Raw genomic sequence first — 12,994 nt, 5'->3', positions numbered from 1 at the left:
GAAAGCAGAGACCTGAACAGGTATTTGTACACCAATATTCATAGTAGCATTATTCATAAGAGCCTAAAGGTATAGACAACCCAAATGTGCATTGAAGGATGAATAGATAAACAAAATGTGGCATATACACACACTAGAAAATCATCCGGCCTCAAAAAGGAAGGAAATTCTGATCCATGCTACAACATGAATAAACCTTGAAGACATTATACTAAGTGAAATAGCCACAAAAGGACAAATACTGTACGATTCCACTTACATGTGTACCTAGGGTACTCAAATTCACAGAAACAAAGTAGAATGTGGTTGCCAGGAGCCCAGGGGAAGGGGAAATGGGGAGGTAGTGTATAATGGGTACAGAATTTCAGTTGGGGAAGATTAAGTTCTGGAGATTGTTGGTGGTGATGGCTGCACAACAATGTAAATGTACTTAATGTCAATGATTTGTACGCATAAAACTGATTAAAACGGTAATTTTTATGTTATGGACAACACAATCTTTATTTTGCACAACAAAGAAAAATATTTATATGAATATATTAACGTGTAAAACCTTTACAATGCTGCTGTCTCATACCTCCTCCTTCTCCCACCTCCGGCCAGAGGAACCACCAGTCTGATTTCTATCATCATATCTTCTGGCAACTGAACTATATCTACTTTTTTTCCGTCTGGCTTCTTTCACTCAAACTTATATCTGTGAGATTCATCCACGTTGTTGTACAGTAGTTCATTCCTTTCTATTGCTGAGTAGAATTCCACCGTATGAATATATCACAATTTGTACCTCTTTTCACCTGTTTTTAGACATTTGATTATTTCCTTTTTTTTTTTTGCTATTTTATAAATAAAGCTATAGTGAATGTTCCCATGCACGTCTTTATGTAGACATATGTTTTCATTTCTCAAGGGTAAATACCTAGGAGTGGAATTTCTGAGTCATTGGATACATATATGTTTAGCTTTGTAGAAAATATTCAACAGTCTTCCAAAACTGTAGTACTGGTTTACACTGCCATTTCAAACTTAGAGTGATGGCAAAGTTGAATAATGAAAACCTGTTTTTCCTTTTTAATACAAGTTGTTTAATGCTACACAAACTAAGTACTGAATGCTTTGAATCTCTCAGTGCATCAGTTTTTCAACAAGGATCCATATTCGGTGTCTACTAAAAAACTGCACAACTTGAGAGTTGTGAGTTAAGTTTTATGTGGGGCAGATTGAGGACTACAGCCCGGGAGTCAGCATTTCAGATAGCTCTGAGAAACTGCTCCGAAGAGTTAGGGGGGAAGGTCAGTATATATGCGATTGGTGAAGGTGGAGTACACGCAATCAAGCACGCATTTTTGCAGAAGGTTGCTGCTAGTCTCGTGAAGGTTACTGCCAGTCACAAGGAGCAGATGTCACCATGAAAGATTTTAGTGCTTTTCTAGATACAAGGAGATGCAAGAATTGGGCTCATAAAATCTTCTCCTGAAAATATCTATCTGAAGGGCTGTTCTGCCAGTTTTTCCCAGAGCACAGAATGCCTCATTCCTGATCTCCAACCTGAACTCCTTTCAGGGTGTGTTGAAGGTCAGCGGTCGCTGCAGCTTGTGATTTGATCCTTGTAGAGGCAGATGGCAAGTGCCAATTTGTAGCTGACGTCAGGATCACCTGTGCTCTACCCACAGAAACTTTTGCTCTACCCACAGAAACTTTAATTCAACAAGGGCAGGACAGCAGGCCACAGACTTTGGTTTTTTATTTCTTAAAGCTCTTTAAGTGATTCTGATACATGACCAGGTTGAGAACCACTGTCTTAAAGGATGATAATTACAACTTTTTTTTTTTTTTTTTGCGGTACGCAGGCCTCTCACTGTTGTGGCCTCTCCTGTTACGGAGCACAGGCTCCCGACGCGCAGGCTCAGCGGCCATGGCTCACGGGCCCAGCCGCTCCGCGGCATGTGGGATCTTCCCGGACCGGGGCACGAACCCGTGTCCCCTGCATCGGCAGGCGGACTCTCAGCCACTGCGCCACCAGGGAAGCCCCAATTATAACATTTTTAATCATAAAAAATACACTACTCTTATAGCTTGGAAATAAAATGGAGTGGGAGAGAATCTGATTTTAGCTATATTTTGTGAGGACAATAAGTTGGGTGACAAAGTTTCCTTGCAGCTCAGGTTTTATTTCTCTTACTTTAGTTACTTGAACTGGATCATCCATCAACACTCATTGGAATTCCATAAATAACTTTTTTCAGTTGTGCCACCTGCAATTACAGGAAAAAACCTTTAGAAAGATAAACCAGCCCTATTTAAATACCACTGGTTGTTCCAGGGGAGAGGAGTACACTCTAACAAGATGTCTCATAGAGCTGTGCTGAACATTTCAGTAGCCACAGGACAAAGCTCCATCTTAAACAGTTAATTCAGATCACTGAAGAACTCATGAGAACGGAATTCAACAATATATTAGGTCCTTCCTGTGGAGGACCTTCCTCCCTAATCCCCAAACCTAGACTATTCCACTGTAGGGTTGTTTATGTACCATAAGGTCCCCCCCAGGGGACATCTGGCAATGTCTGAAGATAGTTTTGATTGTCTAACAAATCACAGGACAGCCCTTCCATGACAAAGAATTATCCCAAAGGCCAAAGTTGAAAACCCCAGCATTGGTCAAAAACTCACCTTCAGGTCCAAGCTCTGCAACCCATTAGCTAAGTGACCCAGGCCAAATTTATTAACCTCTCTAAGCCTCAGTTTTCTCCCTTGGAAAAAGACTAGAGTCTGAATTTAATATTCTCTCCCATTCTAAATGTTAAGATACTAAAATAATCAAATTTATATTGAAATAATACCTAACACTTAAGCATATGCAATGGGCCAGACATCATACTAAATGTTTTTATGTGTTCTACCTCATTTAACCTTCAACATAGCCCTATAAGGCAGATGCTACCACTATCCTTCTTATTCAGATGAATAAACTGATGCACAGAGACTTGCCTAAGGTCACAAAGTGGTAAGCAGCAGAGCCAGGATTTGAACCTGATCAATCTGATTCTGGAGCCCTCATTCTTAACATTATCTTCTCCATCCTTTTGGACTTTTGGACAGAGGACTGAGTTAACCAAATCCCTCAATTCACAGCCCACTAAAGACCATACAGACTGCAGGTCAGAAACAAAGAGACACTATTTTTAAGCTACAAATTAGACAAGATTAAGAAACAAAATCTGAAACTGTTGAGGATCTGATGCTATAGGCTGCTTATACCTTGCACTGACACTGTAAAAGAACTTTCAACATGAAGAGCCATAAGAATATTCACTCTTCAATCTACTTTACTTCTTGGAGTCTATTCAAAGAAAACAATCCTAAGTACAGTAAAGAACTTCACAGAAAGATGCTCATTGCTCTATTTTTATTAATATAGAAAATTTAGAAACTTAGGGAATGGATATATAAACTTGTTAGAATATTATGTATCCATTTAAAAAGTTTAGAAAAATTACAAAATAACCCACTTATGTAAATAGGAAAAACGGGAAACTTTTTTTTTCATTTTTTTATTATGTTAAAACACGTTACATAGAATTTACCACCGTAACCATTTTTAAATGCACAATTCAGTGGTGTTAACTACACTAGCATTGTTATGCAGCCATCATCACCATCTAGCTCCAAAATTCTTTTGATCTTGTAAAACTGAAACTCTATATACCTATTAAACAATAACTCCCCATACTCCCCTCCCTCAAAGCCCCTGGCAACCACCATTCTTCTGTCTGTCTCTATGATTTTAACCACTCCAAGTACCTCATATAAGTGAAATCACACAGTATTTGTTACTGGCTTATTTCACTTAGCATAATGTCCTCAAGGTTCATCCATGTTGTAGCATACCGAAGAATTTCCCAAGGCTGAATTTTACTCCTCTGTATGTATATGCCACATTTTGCTTATTCATTCATCTGCTGATGGACAGTTGGGTTGTTTCCATATTTTAGCTACTGTGAATAATGCTGCTATGAATGCTGGTGTACAAATATCTCTTAAAGACCTTGCTTAAATGCTTTGGGGCATATACCAGAATCAGAATTGCCAGATCATATGGTAATACTATGTTTAAGTTTTTAAAGAATCTCCACACTGTAGTCCACAGCTTTTACACCACTTTACATTCCCACCAACAGTGCACAGGGTTCTAATTTCCCCACATCCTCACCAACACTTGTTTTCTGGTTTGTTTTTTGGATAGTAGCCATCCTAATTAATGTGAGCAGGACAGTACATTTTATGTCCTAGCAGACACAAAGATATACTGCTCAGATCCCTCTTCGATAAGGGAATTCCTGTCTAGTTGCAAGGACTGTGGTTAGCTGACAGCTTCCTGCTGTTAACCCCTTTAGAATCCACCTTAGCTTTCAAACAGAGGGCACACTTTCCTCAGGACTGCCCCCAGCCAATGACTGGGCAATGTGGTGGTACAATGGCCTAGCCCTTTCCAACCAGTGAGGCAATCTGGCAATCTGGGCTGGCAGAGATTTTGTCAGGTGTGAACTGCAGTCTGATGGCTTCCCATGCCCAACCTAATCCTTTCTCTTTTTCTTCACAGGCATTACTCCTCAATAAGCCCTTTGCCCTCCTACTCCATCTCAATCTGATTCCTGAAGAACCCAACTGGCACATATATTAAATGTACTCTGATTGAGAAACAAAAACCAGTGGGGAAAAATAAGACTCCCAATAGATAAACTAAAATGTTAACAACAATGGTGGGTACTATCCAAGTATTCCTTAACCAACATCTATTGCTTGTACATAATAAAAAAACATTAAAAGAAGACTCTATACTAAATTTTGCTCCTGAGGAAATATTCTAAGGGTAGGATAAATTGGTATATTCTGTACACAATGTGACCAAATATTCACTGAGGGGTGTGTCATAAACTGCTGGTGTTCTTCAAAAAAAGCACATGCCCAGGTACTAAGGAACTAAAAGATCAGGCAGTGGGCTTCACAGACATTTCACAGGCTTTTCATAGACATTTCATAGGGTTCCTCATTCGTGTAATTAAAATTTGTACTCATTTAAATGAAAGATTTTCAGAAGAGATAATGGAGCCTGTTCAGTTCACCCTCCTATTCTCATGGATGAGATCAATGCCCCAGACAGGATAAGGGAAGAACAGTTGTTGGCCTTGTTTCTCAATGCCTATGTCCATTTCTCTTTCCAGCTATACAGATACTGTGTCCAAATGTAGGAAGCACATTAAAGATACAATTCCAAAAAGGATAAAATAAGATTATTCCAAGAACTATTCAAAATCTATCTCTTTCTATGAAAAACTGAATGGTGGCATCTGATATTGCCATTCCAAGCAGTTTCCTTGCCAAGTGCTGACTCCCTCAGTACATGAATAGACACAAGCATTTATCATCTTAAAGAACTTCTCAAACCAAATCTCCAATGCCTCCCCTTCCCAGCTATCAATTTCTCCCCTTTCCTTCCCTCAATAGTACACTCAGTTTCTCTCAATAGTACACTCAGTTTCTCTCCTCCTCTACCTCAAACCCTTTGACATACACTCTCACTTGGTCTCCACAGGAACTCCTCTTGATAAGAGTCAACAGCGATCTCCAAAGAAGACTTCACAATCCTTATTTACACCACCAAACTGTGAATCTGACCATTGCCACAGGTCCCATCATTACTCAATCAGCACTTCATCTCAGTAAATATAGAACTGCCCCTTAAATACTGGTTCCATGCCTAACCTTCTCACTCTATCCCAGCAGTTCCCAAAGCTGGCTGCACATTAGAAGGCTGGGGAATTCTTTAAACCACCTCCCCACCGCCCCCAACTCAAGGACATCACAATCTCAGAGGGTGGGGGTAGGAAGTAACCCTGGCAGTGTGTGTTTGGGTTTTTTGGGTTGTTTTTAATTAAGTACCCAGGGTGATTCCAATGTGCAGCCAGGGCTGAGAACCACTCCTCCATCAGGCTTTCTGGATCTCATCTTTTCTCCCCCCATGTATCTCCAGCCTCAAATTCTCTTCAGAATCCCATATCTATATATGCCCTTGCCTTCTAGACCTGCATAGCTCACAAGCACCTCTGATTCAAATAACCAACATTCATAGAAATATGTTATTTTCTCCTATATCTATTCCTCCTTAATTGCTTATCTCAGTGGATAAAAATCACCATCTATTCCAGGAATCAGCAAACCTTTTCTGTGAAGAGCCACACAGTAAACATTTGGCTTTGTAGGTCATACAGCCTCTGTCACAATTATTCAGCTCTGCTGTTGTAGCACAAAAGCAACAAAAGACAACAGGTAAAGTTTGAGTGGAGCTATAGTCCAATAAAACTTTATCTATGAACACTGAAATTTGAATTTTATATAATTTCCACAAGTCATTAAATATTCTTCTTTTGATTTGACTTTTTCCAACCATTTAAAGATGTTAAAACAATTCTTAGTTTGTGGGCTGTGCAAAAAACTGTCAAGCAGGTCAGTTTGCCAACTCTGGTCTTCCCCCTTACCCAAGCCAGAGATCCTAGATGTCCCAATTCCTTCCTCTCCTTTAGCCACAAGAATCAATCATTACCTCTAGTAAAGTACTTGTTACAAACTATTATAAGTGTTTATGGCCTCCTTCAACTGACAGTAAGATCCTTGAAGGTAAGAAACATGTCTGTTCTAAGACATCGGTTTCTTTTTAGTTCAGCTCATTTTTGAACTTAACAGTAAGGTTTAAAGGGAAAAGAAAAACACAACAAATGTTAAAATGCATTAAATAAAGGCTCAGGCAAACATGAAGGATATTCCTTATCAAGTACAATTAATAATGATCTTTGCTATTCAATGCTTCAATAACTGCTCGATTTCTGTTTTCTGGGTGTTTTCTGCTTTTCAAGGCCATGAAATGTTGTATGGATCTTTGAAACAATCAACTTGAGATGCCAATACTGTTGCTATCACCACGAGAGCTGGGTCTATAAGCAGCCTTTATGCCTTCTACACACATTTCCTTTCTAAGTGGCACCTTCAACTATAATCACATCTTGAAAGTCATTCAATAAAGAAGGAAAAACCAGGCATACTAAGAAAAAAAAAATTTAAAGACATAACCAGAAACATCAAAAATCAGCAGCTCAACAAGGATCAGAATAATAACCATTTGTTAATGCTTAGTAAGTGTCAGGCACTGTGTCAAAGTGTATAATGTTCAGAATTTAACATATCTTCAAAACAAGCACAGAAAACAGATGCTTCATTTTGCACATGCAGAAACTGTGGCACAGAGTAGTTAAATAACTTGTCCACAGTCAAACAATTGGTAGGTGACAAGACTGAGACTCAAACCCAGGTATATATGATTCCAAAATCTATGCTCTCCCCACTGGTTGAATAGGGCCTATAACCAAGGTAGGTCAATAGCCACTGGAGGAGAAGGGCTTCCTCCAGAAGGAAAGTTTCAAAGCCCTGTTTGAAATGTATCATAACTGTCATATAATTACAAAACTCCTGAGTATGGTGCCACGTACACAACCAGTGAGGCTTTCTAATCACTGTCTAACTAAATGAATAAAATAAACTGGAAGAGCCAATTCCTTGATATAGTGGAACCTCTTACTCTAAAGATGGGAAACAAAATCTTATGGCAAATTAGAACACTGCCATGGTTCCATTTCCTACTGTTAATAGAGCCATTGTCAGGAAGTCCCATGCTTACTATAGCAACCACTGGTCTTGCTATTCACAAAGTTTCTGCCTTTTTGCTTCCTCAGGAAACAGACAAGAAAATCAGGCTCCTGATCTCTTTCTTTAAAGGGAAAGCTGTCGTTTAAAACTGGAAATTAATAAATGAATATGTAAAAGTAATTTTATATTTTGGCTGACACCCAATATTTCTGTACATTAAACTCAATCTTTAAAGCACACGGTCTTATCTTTTTAATCTTCAAATACAGGAGTCTAGAAAATCTGCTACAACTCTCCAGCCACAAAAATCTAAAGATACTGGATAAATGCTTACATGCTTTGAAAAGTTTAGCTAAGTTCTGAAGAAAGTAGAGGAAACTGCTAAAGGCATAACAAGTTACCACAAGGTTAGAGGTCAGAAGTCCAGGCACACCATGGCTAGATTTTCTGCTCAGGATCTCATCAGGATAAACTCAAGATTTATGCCATTCTGTGTTCTCATCTGGAGCTCAAGATTCTCTTCCAAGTTCACATGGTTGTGGCAGAATTCAGTTCCGTGCAGTTGTAGGACAATGGTCCCTGCTTCTTTGCTACTTCTCATTCAACGGTTGCAGGAGAAGGGGGCATGAGAGAATGGTCACATCCCACGTCTCGGGCAAGTCCCTGGGATAGGCCGCCAAGTGAGGGTCCTTGGCTTCGCACAGGGAAGAATTCAAGAGTAAGCCAGAAGTAGAGTGAAAGCAGATTTATTCAGGGAGATACACACTCCATAGACAGAGTACGGGCTGTATCAGAAGGTGAAAGAGCCCTAGGAGATACACATTCCATAGACAGAAGGTGGACCATCTCAGAGGGTGAGAGTGGCCCCGGGCTGTGAGGGTGATTAGTTTTTATGGGCTGGGTAATTCCAATTATTTTGGGGAAGGGGCAGGGATTTCCAGGAATTGGGCCACCACCCACTTTTTGGCCTTTTCTGGCCAGCCTCGGAACTGTCATGGCGCTGGTGGGTGTGTCATTTAGCATGATAATATATTACACTGAGTGCATAATGAGGCTCAAGGTATGCTGGAAGTCATCTTGCGACACCTTGCGCCTAGTTGGTTCTAACTAGTTTTTATCATATTCTCAACGGCTGTGTCACTCTTTCAATGGTTGTGCCCTGTCCCCTTCCCTCCTGTCTCACAAGGGCCATTGTCAGCTGCTAGAGGCCATCTGCAATCCTTGCATATGGACTCTTCCATCTTCAAAGCCAGCAATGGAAAAATCTCCCTCTTGTTCAATCCTTCTCATGTTTTAAATCATCTGATTCTTCCTTGCTGACTCTGGACCCCCAAATTACAACTTTCTGCTCTTTGAGAAACACCATTAAAAACTGAAAAAGCAACTCACAAGCTGGGAGACAACATTTATTTTATTTATATAGTTGGCTAAAAAGTTCATTCAGTTTTTTCCATAACATGGCTCTAGTGACACTTAGTTGTCTTTAACTTCATTTGAAACAATTTTGTTCGACTGTATGTGACAACTGTCATATCAGCGTGCATTTAAAAAGACTTATCAGGGACTTCCCTGCTGGCACAGTGGTTAAGAATCTGCCTACCAATGCAGGGGACACGGGTTCGAGCCCTGGTCCGAGAAGATCCCACATGCCACAGAGCAACTAAACCTGTGTGCCACAACTACTGAGCCTGTGCTCTAGAGCCCACATGCCACAACTACTGAAGCCCGTGCTCTTCAACAAGAGAAGCCACCTCATTCAGAGAAGCCCTCGCACTGCAACAAAGAGTACCCCTGCTTGACGCAACTAGAGAAAGCCCGCACACAGCAACAAAGACCCAATGCGGTAAAAAATATTTAAATAAATTAATTAATTTAAAAAATAAATTAATTAAATAAAATTAAATTTTCATATCAAAATTGGTGAATTTTTGTGTAGCCATTTTAATATTGAAGATGGAAGAAAAGAAGCAACATTTTCGGCATATTATGCTTTTTTTTTTTTTTTTTTTTTTTTTTTTGCGGTACCTGGGCCTCTCACTGTTGTGGGCCTCTCCCGTTGCGGAGCACAGGCTCTGGACGTGCAGGCTAAGCAGCCATGGCTCACAGGCCTAGCCACTCCGCGGCATGTGGGATCTTCCCGGACTGGGGCACGAACTCGTGTCCCCTGCATCGGCAGGTGGACTCTCAACCACTGCGCCACCAGGGAAGCCTGTATTATGCTTTCTTATTTCAAGAAAGGTAAAAACGCAACTGAAATGCAAAAAGAGGTTTGTGCAGTGTATGGAGAAGGTGCTGTGACTGATCAAACATGTCAAAAGCGGTTTGCGAAGTTTCGTGCTAGAGATTTCTCCCTGGACAATGCTCCATGGTCAGGCAGACGAGTTGAAGTTCACAGCAATCAAATCAAGACATAAATTGAGAACAATCAACATTATACCATGAGGAAGATAGCTGACATACTGAAAATATCCAAATCAAGCGCTGAAAATCATTTGCACCAGCTTCGTTATGTGAATCGCTTTGATATTTCAGTGCATATAAGTTTAGCGAAAAAACCTTCTTGACCATATTTCCGCATGTGATTCTCTACTTAAACAATGAAAATGTTCCGTTTTTAAAACAAATTGTGACGGGCGATGAAAAGTGGATGCTATACAATAATGTGGAACAGAAGAGATCGTAGGGCAAGCGAAATGAACCACCACCAACCACACCAAAGGCCGGTCTTCATCCAAAGAAGGTGATGTCTTGCAATAAACCTTTCTCCGCTCCCAATTCCACGTTTTGGTTTGTTTGGCCTCACTGTGGGTCGGCACACGAACTTGGGTTCGACAACAATTTCACTACTTATTGAGCCCCAAACTTATACACCATACTGAACATCTGCCATTGGCCCTCCCACAAACACCTTGAACTCAACATGTCCAAAATCAAATTTAGCAACTTGGAAGCATAATGCTTAGGAGGCAAAGGTTCTGGAATGAAGACTACCTGGGTTGAAATCCTGGCCCTGCCTCTTTCTTATTAAATGTCTGACCCTGGAAAAGATACTCCAATCTTTCTTTGTTTCTCTCATCTGTAAAATAGAAATAATAATTTAAACTATCCCACACCGACAGGTTATGGTTTATGACAGTGAATAAAATCAAGGTCTGAAATGGTCAATCCTTGTTTCACCATGGAGGTTCATGCTATGTTGAGATGTGAGTTTCATGACAATGGGTTTGTGAAACCAAAAAACTACAGTGCTTCTTAGAATCAAAGATGTAGTTTCCATACCACCACATTTTAACCACATTTCTGTTATCAATGATGTGTACATCTTAAAATATTTTTTTGAAAAACTGACATTAAATTGATAATGAAGGAAATATTAAAGTAGATATTGCCTCTCAAAAAAAAAAAAAAAAAAAGGTGATGTTGTATATATGGTAGGATTGGAAGGGAGTCCTCTATTATGAGCTCCTTCCGGAAAACCAAACAATTAATTCCAACAAGTACTGCTCCCAGTCAGACCAACTGAAAGCAGCACTTGATGAAAAGTGTCCAGAACTAGTCAACAGAAAACACATAATGTTCCATCAGGATAACGCAAGACGGCACGTTTCTTTGATGACCAGGCGAAAATTGTTACAGCTTTGCTGGGAAGTTCTGATTCACCGTCATATTCACCAGACATTGCACCTTCAGATTTCCATTTATTTCGATCTTTACAAAATTCTCTAATGGAAAAATGTCAATTCCCTGGGAGACTGTAAAAGGCACCTGGAACAGTTCTTTGCTCAAAAAGATAAGAAGTTTTGGGAAGATGGAATTATGACGTTGCCTGAAAAATGGCAGAAGGTAATGGAACAAAATGGTGAACATGTTGTTCAACGAAGTTCTTGGTGAAAATGAAAAATGTGTCTTTTATTTTTACTTAAAAACCAAAGGCACTTTTGGCCAACCCAATATTATATACATATACATATATATGATTAATGACCTGTATCCAGAATATATAAAGGACTCTTAACAACTCATGTGTAAGATAATTTTAACAAATGATAATCCAAAAGAAAAGGCCAAAGATTTAAGATGATACTTCACAGAAGCAAATATGGCCAATAAACACATAAACAGATGTTCAACATCATTAGTTATTAGGAAAATGCAAATTAAAACCACAATGAGACACAACCACAAACTCGTTACAATGACTAAAATTTAAAAGCTGTCAATACCAAGTGTTGGTGAGGATGTGGAGGAACTACAACTCTTGCACATTGCTGATGGGAATATAAAGTGTAAAACTATGAAAAACAGTTTGGCAGGTTCTTGTAAGGCCAAACATACACTTAAACCATAAAACTCAGCAATTCCATAAACACATATATCTACAAAAAGACGTGTACACATATGATCCTAGCAGCTTTATTCATAAGGGAATCAAATTAGAAATAACCTAAATGCTTATTAACGTATGGAAGATAGACTATAGTATATTCATACAATGGAAAACTGCTCAGAAAAAAGGAATTAACTACTAATATACCTAACAGCATGGATAAATGTCAAAAACAACATGCCGAGTGAAAGAATCCAGACGGAAGAGTACTACTGTATGATTCTAGTTATACAGCACTCTAGAAAAGACAGTCTAATCTACAGTGACAGAAAGCAAATCCACAGTTGCCTGGGGTGCAGGAAGTAAGGGGAGAGAAGAATGAGAAGGGCACAGGGAACTTTCTGGGTTTAAGGAAATGTTATATATCTTGACTGTGGTGATGGTCACTCAGGTATATAAATTTGGCAAAACTCATTCAACTGTATACGGAAAATGGGCACATTTTATTGTAAGAAGATTGATTATACCTCAATAAAGTTGATTTTAAGAAGATAATATCATTTAATATTTGATATCCTGAAGACATGCCTGCAATACAATCTTGCAGAACAGTCATTCATAATAAACCCTACATACAATGCAAAAGATAGGATAAAACACAAGATAACAGCTAATTAATTACTACTTAAAAGTCTACGTATCAATGTCATACATCATATTAATAAAAGGGAAAAATACATCATCATCTCAACTAATGCAGAAAATAATCACTTAACAAAAATCAAACACCCTTGCGTGACAAAAACACTCAACAAACTTGGAATAGAAGGGAACTACCCTAATATGACAAAGGGAATTACGAAAAACCCACAGCTATATTCAATGGGGGAAAATTGAAAGCTTTCCCCCTAATAGCAGGAATAAACAACAATGCCCACTTTTGCTGCTTCCATTCAACAAGGTACT

At 39.2% G+C, this 12,994-nt stretch overlaps 1 protein-coding gene across 4 annotated transcripts in view; it reads right to left on the bottom strand.

Annotated features, from left to right (window-relative positions):
- Positions 1-12,994, bottom strand: part of PTPRA (protein tyrosine phosphatase receptor type A) — a 185,461-nt gene that overhangs the window by 130,624 nt on the left and 41,843 nt on the right. For 2 of the 4 annotated variants that reach the window (XM_060031118.1, XM_060031120.1), the window contains exon 1: positions 2,183-2,199. The exons of the other annotated variants lie outside the window; for them this stretch is intronic. The gene's annotated coding sequence lies outside the window, so the exon portion shown is untranslated. Of the gene's footprint in view, positions 1-2,182; positions 2,200-12,994 lie in introns of those variants that run through there. 4 annotated transcript variants of the gene reach the window in all.

The sequence above is a fragment of the Delphinus delphis genome, chromosome 15 (genome assembly GCF_949987515.2).
Source record: "Delphinus delphis chromosome 15, mDelDel1.2, whole genome shotgun sequence".
NCBI classification, from domain to species: Eukaryota; Metazoa; Chordata; class Mammalia; order Artiodactyla; family Delphinidae; genus Delphinus; species Delphinus delphis.
This window is presented reverse-complemented; position numbering and strand designations above follow the sequence as displayed.